This window comes from Dendropsophus ebraccatus, chromosome 1 (genome assembly GCF_027789765.1).
Source record: "Dendropsophus ebraccatus isolate aDenEbr1 chromosome 1, aDenEbr1.pat, whole genome shotgun sequence".
NCBI lineage: Eukaryota > Metazoa > Chordata > Amphibia > Anura > Hylidae > Dendropsophus > Dendropsophus ebraccatus.
Genome location: NC_091454.1, coordinates 205,176,352 through 205,182,727, shown reverse-complemented (window position 1 = coordinate 205,182,727; position 6,376 = coordinate 205,176,352).

The following is a 6,376-nucleotide window of genomic DNA, read 5'->3' as shown; positions in this document are numbered from 1 at the left end:
CTGGCTGTGCCAGGAAGCTGCTGTCCGCCGCTGTCCTGAGCGGCTGGCTCCCTGTTCCATTGTATTTTCAGCTCTGTCTTTGTTCCAGAACCAGGTGCTGTCAGATCAGGGACTTAACCAGGTAATCCGAGGATTATCCCCTGTGTCGCACCTTAATGCTTTTCTTAGTCTGCATTCACATCATGTTTCATGCCTTTGTGGTGCAGATACGTTACCAAAATCAGAAAATAGTCTGCTGGCGGGTCGGCGCCTAGAGCGGCATGAGCCCCATTTAACTCCTAGACGTAGTTGGCTATTTACTCATATACACCTGTAAAATGACCCATAAGTAGTCACTAGCTGACAATATTAAAGTAGTACTCCAGAGAAAACTTTTTCTTTCAAATCAACTGGTATCAGAAAGTTATATAGATTTGTAATTTACTTTTATTAAAAAATCTCAAGTCTTCCTATACTTATTAGCTGCTGTATGTCCTGCAGGAAATGTTTTATTTTCAGTCTGTCACAGTGCTCTCTGCTGACATCTCTGGCCGAGACAGGAACTGTCCAGAGAAGGAGAGGTTTTCTATGGGGATTCATAGAAAACCGAGACAGAGTTTCTGTCACAGCCAGAGATGTCAGCAGAGAGCACTGTGTCAGACTGAAAATAAAACATTTCCTGCAGGACATACAGCAGCTGATAAGTATGGGAAGACTTGAGATTTTTTCAATAGAAGTAAATTACAAATCTATATAACTTTCTGATACCAGTTGATTTGAAAGTAAAAGATTTTCGCTGGACAACCCCTTCAAGATTATTGGACCGAACGTGGCCGACGCTGATCCGAGCACTGACACGTCAGCAGCCGAATATCAGATCTGTGCCTCAAAACATGGTGTGAACATAGCCGTACTGTTACATCGACATGGTACGCTGATTTATTTCCTGTTTAAGGGTAGCTTCACACGTACCGACTCGCAGCGTAAATGACGCTACGAGTCGGCTAGGTCCTGGCAGATCACTTTCACTACATACACACAGCGGTCTGAACGACCGCTGCGTATGTAATTCTGCCGGCCCCTTAACCCCTTCAGCTCCGGCTCCCACTCCGCTCCCCAGCGGCCAATCAGAGTGTTGCCCTGCCACTGATTGGTGGTAGAGCAGTACACCGGGACCCGTGCAGCGAGGACAAGTAATGTATACAGAGCGGGAGTCGGGCGGCAGTTGAAGAGGTTAAGGGGCCAGCAGAATTACATACATGCAGCGGTCGTTCAGACCGCTGCGTGTATGTAGTGAAAGTGATCTGCCAGGACCTAGCCGACTTGCAGCGTAATTTACGCTGCGAGTCGGTACGTGTGAAGCTACCCTTAGGGTGTGTGCACACTACGGAATCCCTGCGTATGACCGGTGGCGGATTCAGTCACTCGTACCCGCACGTGGCGGCGCGCCTCTCGGCCCGTGCCATAGACACTATGCTATGCACGGGCGGATTCCGCATTCCGCCAAAAGAATTGACATGACATAGAATAGTGTCCATGGCACGGGCCGAGAGGCGCGCCACCACGTGCGGGTATGAGTGACGGAATCCGCTGCGGGTCATACACAGGGATTCCGTGTTGTGCACGCACCCTACAAGAGCGAAGCGGACCCTAGAGGGGGATATCCTGTAAAAAATTGTTCTTAACAAAGAAACACCTCCTTTTATTAATGTTTTGAGAAAAAAAAATAACTTATCCTAAAGTAAGCTGATGGTTAGAGATATAACTTTTATTCCTGGGAGTGACGCTGACCCAGTCTTGTCTCTATTACCCCCATAAAGGATATGACTATACCTGGGACTCACGCTGGTCGTCGCCAGGATCTGAGATGCCCCCCTATGATCAGGGGCGGTCTTGGCATTTCTGGGGCCCCAAGCAAAGTTATGTCTAGGGTCCCCCTCGACACGCGTTCCAAAACAATAGACCGCTGTGTGTTGCCCACAGTAGTATATACCCCTTGTGCGCTACCACCAGTAATATATACTCCTTGTTTGCTGCCCCCAATAGTATATACCCCTTGTGTCCTGCCCCCAGTAGTATATACCCCTTGTTTGCTTCCCCAGTAGTATATAGACCCCTGTGTGTTCCCCCAGTTATATATAGCCCCCCCCGTGTGCTCCCCCAGAAGTATATAGACCTCCTGTGTGCTGCCCCAGTTGTATATAGACCCCCTGTGTGCTCCCCTACTAGTATATAGGCCCCCCTGTGTGCTCCTTCAGGGGTATTTAGCCCCCTGTGGGCTCCCCCACTTGGATATAGACCTCCTGTGTGCTCCCCCACTTGGATATAGACCCCTGTGTGCTCCTCCAGTAGTATATAAACCCCCTGTGTGGTTCCCCCAGTAGTATATAAACCCCCTGTGTGCCCCACCAGTATTATATAGACCCCTTGTGTGCTGCCCCAGTAGTATTGAGACCCCTGTGTGCTCCCCCAGTTATATATAGACCACCTGTGTGTCTCACAAGTAGTATATAGACCGCCTGTATGTTCCCCCAGTAGTATATAGACCCCCTGTGTGCCCCACCAGTAGTATATAGACCCCTGTGTGCTCCCCCAGTAGTATATAGCCCCCCTGTGTGCTCCCCCACTTGGATGTAGACCTCCTGTGTGCTCTCCAAGTTGTATATAGACCCCATTCTGCTGCCCCAAGTAGTATATAGACCCCCTGTGTGCTGCCCCCAGTAGTATATAGACCCCTCTGTGAAGCTCCAGTAGTCTATAGCCCCCCCTGTGTGCTCCCCCTGTTATATAGCCCCCCCCTGTGTGCTCCCCCCATTTATATAGACCCCCGATGTGTGCTCCCCCTCCCATATAGTATATAACACAATAAAACAAACACTTATACTCACTTGGGTCCAGGCTTCTCCTCTTCTCTTCACTCTTGTGGCTGCAGGAAGGGTTTTCCCTGCGATCACAAGAGGCCGCACTCCCCTTGTCCTGGCGCCGATGCTCCAGTGATGTCACTGGAGCGCCGACACCACAAGGACAAAGCTGCCACTTGTGACCGCAGGGAAAACCCTTCCTGCGGCCACAAGAGTGACTGACAGGAAGGGGGCCAATGTCTTCCGCCCTGTCAGTGCTGCTGCATGTAACTATGAGGGCTCATTACGAGTGCTCATAGTAACAGTTCAGATGGCAGCAGCGAGCGGGGCAGCGGTCTTGAGCACAACAGCGGGGCGTGGGGCCCCCCCTGGATGTTGGGGGCTCCAAGCAATCGCTTGGGGTGCTTGGTGCCAAAGACCGCCACTGCCTATGATCAAGGAGGCAGAGAGTAGAAAGAACCACAGCCGGAGCCCATAGCAACCAATCAGCTTCCAGTTTCTGTTTTCCTACAGCTGCATTCTGATTGGTTGTTATGGCTGACTGGATCAGTCTTCTCCATTTTAACCATATTATATTGGGATGATCTGTGATTGGTGCAATGAGATAGTTTACTGTCCAGAGCAGCAGCAAATCCCCATAGAAAACCTCTCCTCCTCTGGACTGTTCCGGACATGGACAGAGGTGGCAGCAGAGAGCACTGTGTCAGACTGGAAAGAATACACCACTTCCTGCAGGACATACAGCAGCTGATAAGTATCTGAAGAATCTGTAGCGATACTCATCAGGTATATGCATGAAGGATAATATCCGGTCATGTGACAATCACCATTACGGTTTCATAGAGAACATTTTTTTTATTTCTTCCTGCAGTTATTATGCAGATCAGACTATCCTGAGCCTGAGGGAGGATACAAAAGACGATGGGAGCAGCGGCCTCCTCATGGAGAACAGCCGGGGTGGAGGGGGGACCCAAGAGGAGGCTTCAGGGGTAACTCTGGGCCTACTCCACCAATAGAAAGTAAAAAATGTAAGACGTAACGCTAGAAGATTTTCGCCTGCTGAAGGTGGTGGCACTGAACATCTTCTTTGGCAGAGGGTTCTTAGCCCAAAAAAAAGAAGTGGATGGAGAGAGCTCATTGACTGATCTTTACTGTGATACTGACGGCACACCTCTGTAATACCTTACCCTTACATTACTATAGGTTCATACTGAACCTCTATGTACCTGGCTTCATACAGACACACAGATGTTATTTCTTGTGAATTTGTTATAAATGGGTACTCCCATCTGGGGTAGTTATGCCCTGTCCTAAGTATGCACAGGATAGGGGATAATAAAGATGGGGGGGGCCTGCAATCGTAAGAATTAGGACAGTAGAAACCCTACAGAATAGAAGTCCGGGACAAAAGCTCCATTCGGCTTTCTTCGGCAGCTGCATAAAAATTTTCATTTACTTACTTTCAACTACAGCGGTACCTCGGTTCTCGAACTTAATTGGTTCCGGAAGGCAGTTTGAAAACCGAGCAGTGTCTTCCCATAGGAAATAATGTAAATGTGATTAATTGGTTCCAAACGCCACCAATAATTACCTACAATCCTCATTTATTACACTGATAAGTGCTCAGTATAATCACTACAGAACAGTACAGAACAGCACTATATACTGTACAGGACATTAAACATAAGAAATGTTTATCAGAACCAGCAATTATAGTACAGTAGTCACCAACTCCTCACCCATCCTTTACTGTATAGCGTCCCCCCCATCCAAGCACTGTAATGTATGGGAGATGGTGGTGCACTGCCTGTACTACTACTGCACTTTATATGCACTCCAGCAGTCTTATACAGCACTGTACTGTATGTGAAGACTCACCACTGCTTAACTCGCCAGGTACAACCCACCATCCACGCTCGCAAAAACGTTCGAAAAACTTTCGAAAACCGAGCAAAGTTCGAATTCCAAACACTACTGGGTAAATTTTCGTTCGAATACCAGCAGTTCGAGTTCCAAAGCGTTTGAAAACCGAGGAATTACTGTATTTCAATTACGCTACATTCACCTCAATAGAACAGAGCTGCAAAGACCACAATGACATGATTGTTTAGCTGACATGGTACTCTGTGCTGCCACCTCTGTCTATGATAGGAAATGTCCAGAGCATAAGCATTCCCCTTAAAGTGACTGTACCACCAGGCCCAGGCTGAAGCACTGGAGGCGGGCCGACCCACCCCCAGTGGGAAGAAACCCCAGCCCCTCCATGATTAGAATCAATGGAACCCTATCATAGAGGGGCTGGGGTTTCCTCCAACTAAAAGTGGGTCGGCCGCCTCCAGTGCTTCAGCCTGGGCCTGGTGGTACAGCCACTTTAAGGGTACAAACACACATACCGTATACGCAGCAGATCTGATGGTGCAGATTTGATGCTGTGTTCAGTTATTTAGATTGTATCTGCTGCGTTTCGCAGCAGAAAATACGCTGCGATACCGTGTGTGTGTGAAGCTACCCTTAACCCCTTAAGGTCAAAGCCAATTTTCGTTTTTGCACTTTATGTTTAAAAGGCCATAGCGCTTGCATTTTTTCACCTAGAGACCCACATGAGCCCTTATTTTTTGCGAAACCAATTGTACTTTGCAATGACAGGCATTATTTTTCCATAACATATGCTGCGAAACTGAAAAAAATCATTTGCGCTGTCAAATTGAAAAAAAAAAAAGGAATTTGTTTTGATTTCGGGGAGTTTTGCATTTACGCCGTTCGCCCTGTGGTAAAACTGACTTGTTATGCATGTTCCTCAAGTCGTTACGATTACAATGATATGTAACATGTATGACTTTTATTGTATCTGATGGCTTGTAAAAAATTCAAACCATTGTTAACAAATATATGTTCCTTAAAATCGCTCCATTCCCAGGCCTATAGCGCTTTTATCCTTTGGGTCTGTGTCAGGTGTCATTTTTTGCGCCATGATGTGTTCTTTCTATCGGTACCTTGATTGCGCATATACGACTTTTTGATCACTTTTTATTACATTTTTTCTGGATTTGATGCGACCAAAAATGTGCAATTTTGCACTTTGGAATTTTTTGGCGCTTACGCCGTTTACCGTGCGAGATCAGGAATGTGATTAATTAATAGTTCGGGCGATTACGCACGTGGCGATACTAAATATGTTTATTTACTTGTTTATTTATTTATTTATAAAATGGGAAAAGGGGGGTGATTTGGACTTTTAATAGGGGAGGGGATTTTTTTTTATTAATAAAAATTTTTTTTTACTTTTATTTTTACATAAACTAGAAGTCCCCCTGGGGGACTTGTATATAAACAGCACTGATCTCTCATAGAGATCAGTGCTGTGTATATACACAGCAAAGATCCATTAGATCGGTCATAGATTGCTATGGCCTGTTGCATGCCATAGCAATCTATTGCCGAGCGGAGATCGGGCAGAAGAGATCTGTGCTGTTCTCTTTCTGGATGATTGTATATGAGCAGCAGCGTAATATGGAGATATCCTGTTTAATATAGAG